Raw genomic sequence first — 18,224 nt, 5'->3', positions numbered from 1 at the left:
CTTCTGGAGGCCTGCTGCTGCCAGCTTGGGAAGGGCCTAGCCTTGAGGAAGAGCCCAGTGTGGAGGGCACTGCCCAGGCCCGCACTGATCCCTCGGGGCATCCTCCCTAAGTGGTTTTTATGCCCAGGCTTCCAGGAGCCCTGTGTCTGAGCTGCTGACTCCTGAGAAAGGTAGATACTAAAGGGGGAGGGGGGATTGGGGGCTGTTACCATCCCTGAAAAGCATTTCAAACTGTGTTACAAGCAGGCTGCCAGTGAGAGGCCCCCTACTTTGCTTTCTACGTGGTTCTTAAGTCTCTTCAAAGCACTCAATTAAAAAATGTGGCTTCTATAAAACTCAGAGCAGACTATTATGGAGCAAACAGCTGCCATGTGATTAGAAACACAGGAAATGTTCTGAGGACGGGATGCTTGGTGCTATTAATGTCTTCCTTTGTGTTCCAAGTATGGTTCCCAGAGAGTGGGGCAAGGTAATAGTTTGTGTTCTTGGTTTTACTTTCAAAGTAAATCCATATTCATTGTAGAGCATGCTTGAATATGCAGAATTTTACAGAGAGAAAAATCAGGTTTACTGGCAATCCCAGCACTCAGATGTAACAACTCTTTTTGTGTTTTAGGACATGTTTTGGTACCACATTTCTTCTACTTTGTAAAAACATAATTAAGATCATATTTTACATGACACTTTGAAATCTGCTTTTTTTCCTTAACACTATTTCATAGTCACTTTCCATGTTATTTTTTAAAATCCTTATAAATGCATAATTCTAATAGCTGTGCAGTATTTGATCATATAGATATGACATCATGAGCTAATAATTTCCCAGTAAGTAATTCTGTGGAGAACATCTTTGAGTCTCTCTTTCAGCAGTTCAGATTATCCCTGGAAGACAGATTTCTTGATGTGGTAGGTATCCCAAATGAAAGGTAAATTCTGCAGCTAATTAAAGTACAACATAACAGTGATCTTGACTTAGAGTTATACTATGTCCTTTCATTATGTTTTACCTTTAAATATACATTACCAACTGTTAATACATTAGCAAGGAAATGACTTAATAGCTTTTAATTCCTATAAGACCTTTCTGAGTTATAAAAGTAATCCTAATCCTAGAAAAAGAAAAGGGAATATTTCAAAATGTTAACTGTGCTTGTCCTTAGAAGATGGAACTTAAGTTTAATTTTTTCCTACTTTTAGTTTTGTTGCAATTTGCCAAATGTCCTATAATGTACATAATAGAAATAGTGTTTCATAAATATTTTTATGGGGGGGGGGTGAAGGCATGTATGGGAGTAGGGTAGAAGGGGGCAATGGTAAGGATATATACACATATAATACTTTAATTTAAAAATGAAAAAAATATTTTTAATTTTTTTTAATGTGTGCTCTTCTTTTCTATGTTTCTAGAACAAGTCACTATAGATTATAAGCATTTTTAGTTCATCCTCCTGCTTATTCAAGCCCACAAATGAGAAAGAACATTGAATTCCAGATTTTCATATTTTCCAGAAAATGCTTTGTGAATAATTTAATTGGATTCAAGCAAGGAAAACTGAAGTTATTTATAAAAACATGGAATCATGGCCTGGCTGGTGTGACTCAGTTGGAAGGAGCATCATCCTGTACACCAAAAGTCGGTGGGTTCAATTCCTGGTCAGGGCACATACCTAGGTTGTGAGTTGGGGCACATATGAGAGATAGCCAATCAATGTTTCTCTCTCTCTCCTTTCCTCTCTCTAAAGTCAATTAAAAACATACAGAATCATTTCTTTAGTTCCACAAGTATGATTTGAGTGAGTTTGAGACTATTGTCTTTATCAATTTGGGTTATTAAAACAGAATGGACTGGGTGGCTTACAAACAACAAACATTTATTCCTCAGGACTCTGTAGGCTGGAAGTCCAAGATCAAGGTACCAGCATGGCCGAGGTCCAGTGACAGCCCTCTTCCAGGCTGCAGACTATTGACTTCTCTCAAGTCCTCACATGGTAGCTCTCTCCTGACTTTTACAAGAACACTAATCCCCCTCTTAAGGTCTCAACCCTCACCACCTTATCTAATCCTAATTACTTTCCAAAGGCCCTACTTCCTAATACCATCACATTGGGGGGTGCAATTTCAATATATGAATTGGGTGATGGGGTGAAGGGGAAGGGGAATACAAATGTTCAGTTCATCAACAATGCTCATCTTTCCCTAAGATATAGCACGTGTGTGTGTGTGTGTGTGTGTGTGTGTGTGTGTGTGTGTATGCAGACAGGCTCATTTAACACCCAGTTTGACTATACCTCTCCTGAAATGGGAAAGCAAACACTAAAGGAAGCAATAACAAATTAGCAAGTCCAATAAATGAACAGTTCCTAATCCCCCCATCCAAAGCAGGGACCATGAATACACAATTTCTCTTTTCCAATCACAACCATAGTTTTAATTATATTTTTCATTTTTGTTTTTAAATGTTTAGCAAAAATATTTTGTTCCTTTTTCCCAGAAATATATAGGTCTGAAGTAGGTTGTAAATTATTTGGAAATGAAGGGTTCATTTATCAATAAAAACAATCTTTGGCGCCCTAGCCAGTTTTGTTCAGTGGATGGAGCATTAGCCTGTGACTGAAGGGTCCCAGGTTCGATTCCCATCAAGGGCATGTATCTCGGTTGCAGGCTCAATCCCCACCCCTGGTCAGGGTGCATGCAGGAAGTACCCAAAGAAGGTAACCAATCAATGTGTCTCTCTGTAGGTCTCTCCCTCTCCCTTTCACTTTCTCTAAAAATCAACGGAAAAATATCCCAGATGAAAATTCATTTAAAAATAATAATAACTTTTGGCTAGTTTGCATCATATAACTTTCACACCAGAATCATGACACCAGGAAAGAGGACAAAACTTGTTGCCAAGGGAACCCTTGCTGATTTGAAAAGATTAAATTTAACAATGTTCAAAGAATATATTAAGATATTATTGTCATCATTATTATTAATGACACGTGGCCCGGTGCACAAAATTCATGCACCGGGGGGGGGGGGGGAGGGGGGGGAGTTCCTCAGTCGGGCCTGCACCCTCTCCAATCTGGGACCCCTCAAGGGATGTCCAACTGCCAGTTTAGGCCCAATCCCTATGGGCAATCTGGGACTGCTGGCTCCTGTCCACTCATCTGCCTGCCTGCCTGATTGCCCCTAACCACTCTGCCCGCTGGCCTACTCACCTCCAACTGGCCCCCTGCCAGCCTGCTCGCCACGAACTCCCCCCTCCCTCCCCACCTCCCCCCTCCCCCCCAAGCTGGCCTGATCACCCACAACTGCCATCCCATCCTGGCCTGATCACCCACAACTCCCCTCCCCTCTTGGCCCCTCACTGTCTCTACCTCAGCCCTGCCACCATGGCTTTGTCCAAAAGAATGCCTGGAATGTCTCCTGGAAGGTCTCCCAGTCTAATTAGCATATTACCTTTTTATTAGTATAGATAGAGGCCTGGTGCACTGGTGGGGGCCAGCTGGTTTGCCCTGAAAAGTGTCCTAGATCAGGGTGGGGTTCCCTTGGGAGACGAGGTGGCCTGGGCAAGGGGCTGAGGACCATTTGCAGGCCGCTCCCTCAGCAGCTGGCCCAGGAGACCCAAGCCTCCCATGCTCTCAGGCAGGCTCTGTGGCCACCACCATCTTTGTCCCACTAGTTTGCATATTCCCTCCTGATTGGCTGTGGGCATCATGGAGTGATGGTCAATTACCATGTTTCTCTCTTATTAGTATAGATAATAACAAAAATAGCATCCTAGAATTTTACAAACTCTTATGCACATAAAGTTGAGAAACAGACTTCTCTTGGGGAAAAAAAAGAAAGAAAATAAAACTAGAAGACACCAAGAAAATTCTGTGGAAGACATTAGACACTTTTATCGAAAAAGAGCAGGAAATATATAGGGGAAACTGCATGTATTATGCTATTATTATTATTATCATTTCTCTGTGGCTACAATGTTGTAAAAGGCTTTGATGTCTGAAGTTGCAGGGGGAAAAATATACTTATTTCTAAAGGCTCAAAGAAAGAAGGATTTTGAGAACAAGAACAGCTATAATAAATTCTGGCCCTATAAATAAAATCAGATATATTTGTCTTCCTATTTAGTTTCAGTAAAAAATAAATAAATAAATAAATAAATAAATAAACACAAAAAAATAGTTAAATTAAATATAGTTTATAACAGTTGAGGCTTAGTACATAAGGCTCTTAAATATGTACCTGGGAATTTACATTCCTTTATATCGTTCTATTTTTATTTCATTGTTTATACTTAGAATTAGATACCTTATTTGTATACCATTACTTTTAATGCATGAGTCTCTAGAGAAAATTTGACGTGGGTTCTAACATGAGTTTTTAATGCATAATTGGTAAAAGCGTAGGGAAAAATCTACAACCAAAACCATTAATGTTCACCTGGTGGAAGCTACCCAAATCTTAGGCATGGGGCCAAGGAGAAGATATCTACTAAAGGGTTTTAATGACAAATGCAAATCTAGTAATTAAAAGCAAACTCACATTAGCTTAAATACTTCATGCCATAGTTAATGCTTGTTTTCTCTGCCTGTTACCATGGAGATGAAGAGCAGCTGGCAGGCTGTGTATCTGTGGTCCCCAGCTAACCATGGCTGCACTTCAGAATTACCTGGGGGACTTCTAAAAGTACAGATTCTCTAGCTCCACATCCCCCCTCCCTTGAAATTCTGATACAGTATACATAACCTGGAAGGATCACCAACTAGTCTGTGCATATTCAATTTCTTTTCTTATTTCATAAAGATTGGTTTTCTCCAAATTATTATTTTCCAGTTCATAGTGCCTTCAATGAATAAAAAAACTGTATTAAGGATTTAGTCTCTGACATTTTATAAAATTCTGATAGGTATAGTTGTCCAGATGTTTGAACTGATTCAAATTTTATCTTAAAAATTGGGTTTTGATGAGGTTTGGTATAATAGATCCTGTGTCAGCATATTCCCAGAAAAATACTGCTGCTTCACCCTTTTCTGGTTCAACCTTTTAAGCAACTAATATCAATGATTACAAGGATTCCCTGAGCAATTTATAATATTAAGGAATTTTGATTGCTTATTAATTGACTTGTTTTTCTGGCTGTCTGACCAAAATAGAAAGGTCTATAAAGACATTTTCCATTTCTTGTCATCATTTGCAAACAAACCAAGTCAAGTCCCAGGAGAGTGTGTGTATGTGTGCTGGCCTCTGGGGAAAGAGGGGGAAGGGAAGTAGATTGCCCTCAGGAAAGGGGCCAGCTAGAAGTCCCATCTTTTACCCGATATCCCTGTTTCGCCATAATGGGGAATGGAATCTCCCCTTAATGCTTCAGATTGAACCTGTAAGTACAAGAGATGAAAGCCTACTGGAGACTGAGTATTTTGTCCAACAAATGAGAGCACAGTGAGAGTTTACGTCTTGCCTCGCGCATCTAGGAACGCATTGCTGTGTTGATTACCTACTAGGCTAATAAGTAACCAGTCCCTCAGAGACTAACAAAAAGACCTAAGGCGCAAAATTAAATGTAAGAATGACTCTAAGTCCATAACAGTTTTGTGCCCACAGAGGTGCCACATCCGCCATAACAGATCAGGCTGTTGAAGACACATCTATCTCGAGCTTTTACTCAAGGGATCAAGCTTGGCAGACAAGATGGCACCCAGTCCCTTGGGTAGAAAAAGCCTCAACCGCTGGGAATAGCTTCAGAGGGAAAAAGAAAAGGCAGGAAGCGAGTGCATCTAACATGGTGTCCTCACTGGTGGCTTCATCCTTTCTCCCTATGCCATCCCCGCCTCACGTTGGCTGGCACTTCAGGGCTCGGAGAGGTGCCACGGCCAGAAGAGCAGTATCTGGAGAGCTCGCTGCACACTTCCCATTATCATGAACGCTCCTCTCACAAGATTCCCTCTCATAAGGCTAACTATCTCTTGACTCCTATTGAACTCTGGGTAAGCCGCCTTCCTGCAGCACGCCCCGCTATGTAAAACGCTGCGAAGAGGATATAAGCAGTATAAAATCTTGATAGAACAAAATAAAATGTGCACCAATGTGCATCTGATAGATGTAGCAATTGATTTGTGGATTAGGTTTTTATTTTCAGCCCATTGAAAAGAAATAATGTATGGAGGCAATCTAGTACTAAGCATTTTAGAAAATCTATTTGAGATCATTTCAGCAGAAGCTCTGGCAGTTTGTCATAAGAGGGGAGGAGAGCAAAGGATAATTGTCTCCAGTCTAGTAAAACACAGAATAACTGCCATCACACTTGAGTGAGCTTATAGCCAGCCAGTCCCAGGGCCTCCAGAAGATAGAGCAGTTAATGTTCCCTTTTATTTCAGAGGTTATGTCACTTGTATCACAGATTTATACCATGATACAGCAATTTCATCCAAACAGATGGATAATGATGTCAAAGGCAGAAACCCTGTTTTTATTGAGTTTTGCAAAGATTGCTCAGATAGCTGCTTCAATTGAAAAGCCCCAGCAGTACTTCAGCTCTTAATCTTTGTAATCTCAGTGGTATTAAATTTCATCATTTTTGTTTGAAGGAGGAAAATTCTGCAGTAATGGCTTCCTAATAGGAAACACAGAGGCTGCAAAGCTGGGGGCTCTCGGTGCGGCTGCTCCATAAGCACTGCTGATTTATAGGGCTGTTTATGACAGAAAGGAAAATTATCTTCTGCAGGTATAAATCAGGTAAAGAGTAGGAAATTGAACTTAGATATCATCTTGTCAGATGCTTAATGTTCTTCCTCCTGTCACTTTGGATAGGCCCAATTTGTAGAATACTGCAGAGGTAAAAGAAGACAATTAACAGTGACAGGATAGTAATAGATGAAGCTATAAAACCAACCTGCTGGTGCTGGATGCTATGTATGATTTTAAGATGAAGTGGTGCCAAAAGTATATATTAGCTCAAACCAACCATTTCCTGTGTTCAGCAATACCCAGTGTGGCACTTGTTTGTCACTTTCATTGAGATCTACATACTACAGTTTACATATTAATGAACCCATAACATCTCACCTTTCCTGAAAGTCACGGGAGTTCCACAGCGGCGTATTTGTTGTTTACTTATCAAAAACACAAGGATTATTTGCTTAAGGAGCAAATAAGGAGGTTTCTCATCATGGTGATCACATTTCTGGCCAAGACCCAGATGAGAGATGGGGACATAAAGTATCCAGTCCTTAGGAGCCAAGGAAAATGTGAAGAAGTCGGTACCCAGTTTGGGAAAATGACACCAACATGGTCCCTAAACCTAATCTAGATACGTGTTCCAGAATCGTACCTAGAAAGCTGAAGCAGAGTTTATGGGACAGTCTCTGTGCCTTAAAGGTTGGAAGGTGACACAGCCCAGTTAGGTGGAAGAAGCTGGCTGACCTTGGGGCTGGGGTCACTGGTGGTAATTATCTGAAGCAGCTAATTACAGGAAAATGAACTCAAGGGTGGCTGTTGTTTTAGGAGCTTTGTCAAAGCCAAACCGAGGCTCTGGCTGTCAGGAATCCGAGGGCTTCTTGTCATGGACAGTGTCCTGGTTTTGTCTTATCAAAGCCTCACCGTCATCTGGTGTGACAAGGAGCTTCTATTTAGAGAGTGAAACACAGTCCCAAGGACCCTGTATTTCCAGATTAAATTCCCGCAGCTGGTAGAAGAGATCCAATAACAAGTTGGAACCTGGTCAGTAAGTTGGCAGGTCCCAGGCAAAGAACAGGCTTAGAAATACCTACCATGGCTCTCATAAGCAATAATTGACAATAGTAGTCAAGAAAAATGAGCTGCCTGTGCACAAGACAATAAGTTCTCCAAACAGGAGGAAGTACAGGATTCCAGAGAAAACCACAGTCAGGAAGAAGCACTGAGCCACAGTTGCTGACAGGAGTCATTTCTAGAGGACTGTTAGCAACTGCTGCGATGGACAGGGAGAAACATTTCAACCAAGTAATGCCTACATCTCAGCCTACAGAACCTGGGCAACTCCAAGGCTCTAGCTCTCCTGCCCCAATCTAAACGGTGACATGCTGTTTATATTCAAAGGATTACATTTGAACCCATCAAAATTTGAAACCTATGTTTTTTAGGAGATAATAGTCTGCTGCTTCGATCCTCCATCACTCCTCTCCAGTAAATAAAGATTAAGAGCAAATATCAATGTATGTGATGTATGATTTGAAATCTCTATGTTTTTCAGTTTGTAACTGTTTTCCTACCAAACATGTCATTTGTCTTATATGTGAACATTTGTTTTGGCTCCTGGTATCAACGAATAGGGGAGGGAGGGTTACAGAGTAAAAACAGGGCCGGGCCAGGTAAGCCAGAACAGGCACGAATGGAGGTCAGTGTCAGTGAGTGCCCCCACTCATTGCTGGTGAAACCAGAGACAGCTGTTGGGACAAAGGCCAGGAGCTGAGCAAAGGAAGTGGGAGCAAGGAACACAAGAGGGCTCAAGCAATCCCTTGGAGCTGGTCTTTGTCATTTGGCTCGTGAATAACCAAAGACGAGAGTGAGAGTGACACAGAGGGCAGGAGAGCCCCCCTCATGCTAGCCAACAGGACCAGAGGGGTCCCTTCTGTGCTGAAGACAGACCTATCGGGAACCTGTTATTCCATGGTGTGATTTAAGGGAAAATGGGAGTGTGCATACCTGCCCACACACTCGCTGTAGGTATCACTCCTGTTCTTTGCCATCTACTAATACTAAGACCGGCCTAGCAGTTCTATCTTAACCCAGCAGCCAGCCTTATTACATGAGTGTGTTTACTCATGGGTTTGAAGTTATCCTACCCACAATAAACAAATTCTGAAGTTATCAAATTCTGCTCCTGACCTGAACCTCAATGGACAATGGGTTAAAACTGCCTCAACGTAACCTACTTTGGAAAAACCCACTGGAGGTCCAGGAAGAAAAGCCCAAATTACAGTAGATCCAGATTGAATCCTAACCAGTTCATAACAGTACCATTGTCCAAAGTGATGCTCAAGCTGAATAATCAGATCGCACTCCTCGAAAATGTCATTTTAAAAGGAAAGACGAATATTCACCGATGGTAAAGATGTAATTGAGGACATCAGTCAGCATCTTACCCAGGATCCTCCTCATGAGATGTCTGTGGGGTCCTCGCATGAAGAATAGTTGTGGGGGAAACTGGCTCTGCCTTTACTCACAGACATCATGAATCACGTAGCTCATCAGATGTTCACTCTTCCCACTAGCTGCAGGAAAGCTCCGAGTCAAATTGGAAATACTAAATACTGCCTCTAGCAAGCAATTAGACACCTGTAATAAGCACTTTGAAATAAGCCACGTGCCTGGCTCCATTTCAGTTTTCTATCCTTTCTCTTTCTGCCTTTTTAAAAGGTATTTCTAACATATGTTATCGTCAAGTCATGTGCCAGCCTCCCTGCTCTGGTCCTGGTGGCTCAGCAGTTTCTAGTTATTGATTTCCCAAATGATGGTATCAGTTATGGGACCTGTTCTCATACATCTCATACATCTCATACACAAAGCTGTCAGTTGTAACAGGCAAAGGCAGTGGCCAGATGTAACAAAAAGCTAGTCTTGGTGGGAAAGGGAGCAGGGCATGTTACTAAGAATTCTAGATAAAAATGTGAGAAGATTCTAAAAATTCAAAAACATCTGTAATTATCAAAATGAACAATATTTATGGTTGCATCACTGTTGCAACATGCCCAAAAAACACTGAGACCATGTCCTGAGAAAATATCAGGGTGATTGTAATTGTTTTGTAAGTCAACTTATCAGGGTTCCTGATATGCAATATAATTATAGGCCGAGCTACACTTCATCAACTCCATCAGTTAATTTAGCCAATTTACTCACCCATCCATCAATATACATTTATTGGGCATTTACAAGTGCCAGATGTGTTAGGACCTAAGGATATGAGATGGATAGATAAATGCAATATGATCCCAACCCTCTGGGCCCCTGCATTTCAGTAATAATTACAGTGTCTCTAACAGTATGAACCAAGTGTGATACAAGCACAATAGAGTAGTGCATTGGTTCTATCCTAGGTTTAGGGGAAGGGAAAACTAGAGGAAGTTTCACAGAGAAGATGAAAATTGAATTTGACCTTAAAAATAAGGAGTCCTCAAGCATCAACCCAAAGAGGAGAAGATCATGGAGGGGAAGTTAGCTAGAGCAAGGACTAGAGACATGCAAGACATAGCAAGTTCAAGGCCAGTCTGGCATGTGACGTGACTAGAGCTTAGGTAGGGATAAGGAAGCAACATACATGCCTGCACCATGTTTAGGAAGGGGTTTGACATTTATCCTACGCATGGTGAAGAGCCAGAAATTTAAGCAGGGAAGTGACATAGTTAGAATCATATATTTTTTAAGGTCACTGATAGTGATACAGGAAATGGACAGTTGGAAGAACAAAGTTACAGGATCAGATGTCATTTATGACCATTTCAGTTCTAGAAATACCAAATTTGTAGTTATCAGCATGTGAACACACTCCACAGCTAAAACCATGGGAATGAGGGAGTTCACCAATAATTTAAAAAGTATAGAGAGGCAAGAGAGGACCCAAAAGCAATGTCAGCCACTAATGGTGCTGTACGTGGAGGAAGGAGAGCCGCAGGAAAAGGCTGAGAAAGGAGGCCAGAACTAGCAATGACCTGGAACAAGGAAAGTGAAAGTTGCAGATGGACAAGATGGAGAGGAGTCGCCAACAGTGCGGGGGGGGGGGGGGGGGGGGGGGGGGGGGAGGGAGGGGGCCAGGAGGCAGAAGCCAGAAGCTGGAGTTAAAGTGGAGGAAGCAGAAATAGACTCTTTTTCATATAACTTGCCTGGGAAACAAGTAAGTGTGAGAGAGAGAGAGAGAGAAAGAGAGAGAGAGAGAGAGAAAGAAAAGTACTAGTGAAGAGGAGATGGTGGAGGGGAAGAGGAAGTGGGAAGAAAGCTTGGAGGAGAAAAACAGATGATACAGGGTCTTGAGATGGAAGCTGGGAGATGTGAGCCAATGAAAGGATCAGAGCTGGAAATCCATCAAGTCACCAGAATCGGAGGGCATGGGGGAACAGTCTAGCAAGTTATTTGACACAGCATGCCTGCATTTTTTAAATGTTTCAGCCTGTTCTGTCAAACTTTTGAAGACAGAGCCATGGTGACCTATTTAGAAGCCAGCCAATAGAAAGAGTCGTTTAAAATATTTTGGGTTTTTTAGTAAATCAGCCTGGAAATTTTCAGCTGTGCTTAGAAAAAAAATCTACACACACACACACCTTTTAAAAAATTTAACAGTTTTAATGTAACCATTGAAGTATTAAAAGCACGTTGTGGTTTTTTGGGTTTTTTTTAATACTAATGACTATTTAGATAAAATATCACATGAATGATTACTTGCTGCTTGTGGAATGGGAAAATAAAGGCTTGCCAACAGTGAAACATAAAGGATATTGTGGCTCGCATGCTCCCAGATCTCCTGCCTTCGGGTCCTTATCAAATAGGTATTATGTCATCGGACTTTATAGGCAAGGGGCTTGAGCTGGGACTAGAATCAATTCCAAGTTGTTCTCATCTCTAATATGGTGCCTCCTATTGGGGAAAAATGACTTTAGACTAAGAATACTACCCATAATTCTTCACAATTAAGGGCCCCTAAGACATTGGCTACCCTTAATCATAATTCCCATTTCCAAAATTGGCAACTGGGCTTTGTTCATAGACTGCCCACTGCTCTTTAATCTGATCCCTAATATCTACTAGGAAATAACATAAACCTCACTTATTTCTTCTTCCTTTTTGCAAATTTCCTTTTGGTTTGTGATTATTTAGCTTTTCCATGCTTATTTGAAATAAATGAAAATCTAATAGAGTCAGGAATCAGAATTACCAAATTATTCTATAATACTATGAATCCTTTAATAGGTTGTATCTTTTACCAAGAATATGATTATAAGTTTTAAAATTAAGTATAAGAATTCAGGAAATGAAAGGGCCCTTTGCTGGCCATAAGATACATAACTATGTTTAAAAATACATTAGACTGATATTTTTAAAGCCAGGATTAGTTATATATACTCTACCCATACTCAAAGAGATATATTTATTTGACTACATAGTTCCTTTATGCAACTGCAAGAACAAAACCTCTATGTCCCTTTTGTTCTTAGGTAAGGCAATATGTACAATACAGGACAGTACCATGTGACTGGAAAGGAAAGTGTGCTAAGAAATTACAGAGAGCTGGCTGGTTAGGGAATGCCTAAACAAAAATACAACACTTGAACTGGGCTTTGAAGGGTTGGTAAGCCTTCAATAAAACAGGGACAAAAGAAAAAATTCCGGGTAGAATGGCAAAGGCGAAACCAGTAAGAGAAAATTAAAATATGCGTGTTTTCAGTCCTTCTACCAAACAGAAAATGGATCTCCTCTCCTCTGCTAAAGTCTAAGAATGTGGAAACAAACCAGATGCAGTCCTTACTCACAAAACTCTCACAGGACCTGGGGAGCAGCAGCGTCAGCCCCACAACAGCGTGTCTGCCTGAGGGTGCTCTGAGCAGCCAGGGAGCGAAGCTGTGCCTATGTCACAGTTGGAGTGGTACATGTAAAGAGAGCAAGGGAAGAGCCATCCCAGCAGGAGGAGCAGCATATGCAGACATATAGACATTTACCTGCAGCTCCTTAGGCTAACACGCACCAAGCTCTTAACTGTTTGCCAGGTACAGGTATTGAAATCTCACTAATTTCTCAGATACCCCTCTGAAGTAGATACTATCTTCACTTAACAGAAGAGGAAATTGAGACAGAGGGGTTAAGCAACTGGCCCAGGTCACACAGCCAGAGGCTAGATTTCAACTCAGGGAGCCTACTTTCTTAACCTCAGTTTCATCACAGATAACCTATGTGGCAAAGGCAAGCAAATGTGGGAAATCTGCTCTTACCAATTCCATAGTTTGGAGAACATTTATATTTTTAAAGTCCTAAAAGTTATCTGGAAGTCAGTCAGCCTCAAACATTAAGCATTCAGAACATCCTATGTGAGACACCACCACCTCTATCGTTGGGTCACTTGTATTTCCAGTTGGAAATTGTGGTGGACTACTTAGCATGTTTCCGCTCTGAACCTCTTGAGAACTTCTCTCCCCAACCCCTTCCTCTTCAGCCATGGGATCACAGTGAGGACCGCCATGTTCTTGTATGACCTCCTTGGCCACAATTGGCGGATCTAGAGGCATGCTTGTCCAGGCTTGATTGAACTAGAACTTGGAAATGACAGTTGGTGATTCTAGTGAAAGGAGCTGTGAGATGCAAGACTTGGCATCCTTGGCCACGTGTCCTCCGCCATATACAGGATGTTGCTGCAGTGGTTGAGGATGAAACCAACAGGCAAAGAGAAATACCACTGAGCGTTGGAGAGAGCAGGAGTTCTGAGGGAATTTGAAAGTCTAGATCATGTTGTCCACATGACTTCCCTGACTGGATTTAGATCACATGAGATAAACCTGTAGCCTTCCAAAGCTAGTTGGAGTCCTGCCACTTGCAGTCAAAAGGGTCTTGAGCAACATACACACAAAGAAGTAATGCACATAAAAATACTCAAAAAAAATGTGTATCAAACAAGCTTCAAGCAAGAACCACTCTATCACAATGTAAAAAGGCACATAAATATACGTAAGGTTGAGTCTGATCAGGGAACTCTTTCCTAAAGGTAGTGATCAGCAACCAACAACTCATTAATGCTGCCAAGGGTTCCATTTCACCCACAGTTCTTGAGATCTTCCCTCTTCTCTGAGCACATAGGACACCTCATTTCTAAGTCAAAAGGGTACACATGATATGACTCCATGATAAAGAAACTACTTCTTAAATAAATATGCCAGGATCTAAAGCCAAAATGTGTGCTTTTTTTCCTTCAGAGCCATCAGCCTAGAGCTGTGCACTTGATCTGTGAGGCTGCCCTTTCTCAATCAGCACCGGAACTCCATTTTGGAGACGACCTTCACAGCTTACTGAATACTCTTAACGGTACCAACCTTTGCCATTAGAGACCGGAGCAGACTTTAGAATGAGCCAAAATATGTAGAGCCAAGGTTGTTGATTAAAGTGAGTAATCAAACTTAGAAAACCACTTGGTATCAGAAATAACATTTGAATATAAATATGGAGGTAGATTTTTTCTTTCATTATTTACAAACTGCCTCTGACAGGTGATTTTGCTCATTTATGTACCGTGATAATTTTTAAATAAAGTTTACCTGCAAAGTAAAAAATTTAAATCTGATTTCTACAACTTATCTAATCATATCCATAAGTGAGGAGAAGGAAAATCTCTTCCCCCTAAGCCCAAGATCTTAGAATAAGAGCAAAAGGTGTGCCACCAAAACTATTTGGATGTATTATGTCCACTTGTTTAAAAAAATTAATTTGGATTTTACAGAATCTTCCATTCCAACCTCAACAATACTGAATTACCTGGACTGTCTTCTCCACCAAAGGGGGCATTCATTGCATTGAGAGATAAAAAGTGACAATATCTAGAATTTTTTTCCCCTCTAAATATGATCGTTTTCTCATACCATAGCAGTTAAAATATAATCAATGTTTTTCACTTTTTGCCTTTTAGGAAGTTTTGTATTCCTCTATAAGGTATTCTTTTGCCCACCCCATGAGGCCAGTAAGCCTACTAGGGACTCTCTAAGGGCCCAGAGACAAGGATAGAGGATTCTCCTAACTTTTTCAGAAATGTTAACCACTATGGAACACTTCCAAAATATTTTTTACATATTTTCTGTCAAGTTACAGAACACAAGGGTTGCAAAGCAATCTCTCACATTTCCCAGAAAATAAATACATCTGATTTGGCAACTTACATCAGCGAGATTGTGCAAATATTATTTGTAGCAGTTATTTCTTAAATAAATAAACACAATCCCCGAAAATCTTTTTAAAACATCATTTCAAACAATACAAATACAATAGAAATGTGACATGCATGGCATGGCTGTCTCTTTTACTTGTACTGCTTTCCTGTTTCATATTCTGAGCAAACAGAGAGGCTATTTTCCCCCAAGGGTTCAGGAGGGCATACAATTTCATTTCTTCAGAAAATTGTTTCTCAAGATTTCAATCTTCTTAGCTGAAGATGACAAAACATAATATCAGAAACACTTATGCTTTTTATCTACTATATTTTGAAAGCATAAATAAAAGCTAAGTATGCAATCAGGACAGGTAGATGCAAACTTAAGATTAAATCACATACATATTGCAAAATGGTTTTATGATGTAAATTTTAAAACACTTACGAGAAGATCAATATAAAAACTAAGCCCTTTAAAATTATTTTGCATTGTCATTCTTATTTTACTCAGGTAGCATTCAATTTTCTAAATCTTGGGGTTAATGAAACAAGTAATAAAAAATTAAATTGGATTTTTAGGGAAAAGGATTCAAGTGGACAGCATTCAGCTAAAGCTTCTTTTTCTATTTCTCTGCACCGTGGTGAGCACTATTTTGGATTTCAGCCTCATTACACTTCTATTCAGAAAGCATGGTATAAAAACTTTAAACCTCAAATGTTTTAAGAATAAAACAAATCATGCATCTATGAAAAGATGAGCATAATGGCTTTTCTGTAGCGTGCCTAGTGCACTTGTCGACTGGTCTTGCACAGCATTAGCTGAGCAATTCCCATTAGCATTAATATGCTCTTAAGTTTCTACCATCCTATCATTTAAGCAATAATTTGAGGATCAATTCAATTTCATGGGAATTTCACTATTCCAGGCCGGCTTTGTGGCTTTGTGATATAGAGAAATTTAGTTGTTGAGACACTTAAAGTTTCATAGTCTTTTGTGGAGTAATTGGACACATACATACACATATATATCCCTGATACACATGTCATTAAATTAATGTTATGGATGAAACTAGATATAAAATAACGTTTCAGAGGTATGGATACCCATCAGCCTCTCACCTTCCTTCTCTCAGCTCCCAGCTTGTTTGCAGATACCATAGTAAATAGGTCATCCAGCAAAATATCAGGGTTGGTCCCTTAAGAGATTTAAGAGACACTTAAAGAATACTTGAGTCTCTATTCCATTCTGGTTGCTGTCTTGGGATAAGGAATTGCTTCTATAAGGTCTCTGATAAGATACCAATATCTGATCTAAGAGAGTTATGAAGAACTCATTAGCAGAGTCCCCTATATATAGTAGGTTCAATATATGCTTATTGAATTGAAATAGCACCCATGAGTTCACGCAGGTGATTTACCCAATTAGTAATGAGCAAAAGCATCAGAGTACAGAACAAGAGTCCTGAGTGCTGGGGTTTGGTGGGGGAGATGGGGGAGAGAAAGGGAGAGTAGAACATTCACATCCCACCTGAAAATTCATAATTCTTATGTTAACTGAAAAAGGTTTAGAAAAAGGCTTCCTTGTTTGCTGAGCAAACTATATTCTTAACGCTAAAAGTTCTCTCTAGTGGCTGCAAGAAGGTTCAGAGAAGTCACTATTACAGGCTTAGGTAACATTTTGTAGATTCTCATTCACTGGTGCTAGGGGAGGCCTGAGGCATCAGAACATTATGCCAAGACTAATAGGTTGTGAGACTTCTGAACTTTGATACTAATAAACATACAAAATTTTTAGCAAGTCTCCTGGCTTATCTTGGAATCTCTTAGTGTTTTTCTCTTTATAGATAATCCTGCTCCAACCTTAGTTTAGCTTCCCAGGACAAGCCCTGAAGATTATCAGTTATAAGAACCACATAACATGCATAAAGAAAATGAAATAAATCTACTCTACTATAAGCAATATATGTGTTTCAAAATATATTTGCATTCTGCAAAGTCACAGGACCTATAGGAAAAAATAAAGTTAGCAGCAGAACACTCAAAATTTGAGCAATTTTGTAACAAAAACATCATCAAAAAGAATAATAAACCTAATCAAATATTTTCACAGTTTTTTAAAAAGTCAAGTTAATATCCTGATTTTAAAAAGACTACTATAAACAGAGGAATTTTTACCTTAGGGGGGGGGGGCGGTGGTAATATATTTTGCCACAAAAAAAAAGCAGAGAGAGAAAGAGAGGCTAGCTTGATAGCTTGATGGAAGACATAAAAATAAGGGTTGTGGCTGCTGGCTTTTGGAAACAAGAGCAAAATACCCAAAGATAAGAGAGAATTACACAATAAGACAAAGCACATGGTCAAACTGTTTACAGGACAGTCTATTCCTTAACTTAGTTTTCATATTTGTTCTATATTCTATGTTCTTCCATAGCTTGCTGCATTCCTCTGTTGTTTGGTAATGCTGGCCTCATTCTCTTATTGGTCAGTTGTGAGAGCTAATTCATGCTACAGAAACATACTACGGACTCTACTGGAAAAGCTATTGCCCACATGTTGAAGTGGTATCTTGTGAGAAAACATAAGACATCTAAGTGTTCTATACGCATTACTCCTTTAACAATCTAGAAGCAAAAACCTAACCTATGTAACCTCCAAGACCAATCTAGCTCTTCAATTTTAGGAATATTCAATTCTTGAGGCTCCACAGCGATTTAATTTTTTAATGATAGGTAAATGATAATACCTGCAGACGATATAGTTGACAATAAATGTAGGTACTAACCATTGCTCAGTACCTCAAGTACAAGAGGAAGTTTTCATAAAGATGGAATGATTTTGAAATTCCTACAAACAGGAGAGCTCAGTCAAACAAGAGGACAGCTAATCAAGTCATCCATAAAGGAGTATCTATGCCTTTTGGGAAACAGATGGCCAAGATATATCATAGAAAGTGTTGACTACTATGAATGTGTCTTTAGTCAACACTTTCTACCCTTTGGGATTGTTTAATCAATAAATGTCCAACAGACTGTATTGTGTTCTATTACATTTCATCAAAAGAATTTGCCCAGGCCTCTTTCTTTCAGGCCCTTCTCAGTGCTAAGCAGTTCATCCTTTTAATGTGCTTTATTCAGCACAAAATATGAAACAAAATAAAGTCAGTGGCTTTGTTTTACCTTGTTGGCCCCCTCCTGCCCTATTTGAATAGTTACCATATTCCCTTCACATTCCATTCTTAGTAAGGTTATTTACCTTGCATACCCAATGAGAGTCCACTATATATAATAGATTCTCTTTTCTGAGCTATGTCTAAGAGGGCAGCCTATTCAACTACTAAAAGGTTTAACCTTTTAACTGAGAG

The sequence above is a fragment of the Pipistrellus kuhlii genome, unplaced genomic scaffold (genome assembly GCF_014108245.1).
Source record: "Pipistrellus kuhlii isolate mPipKuh1 unplaced genomic scaffold, mPipKuh1.p scaffold_m20_p_7, whole genome shotgun sequence".
In the NCBI taxonomy this organism is placed as follows: domain Eukaryota; kingdom Metazoa; phylum Chordata; class Mammalia; order Chiroptera; family Vespertilionidae; genus Pipistrellus; species Pipistrellus kuhlii.
Note: the sequence above shows the minus strand (reverse complement) of the source record.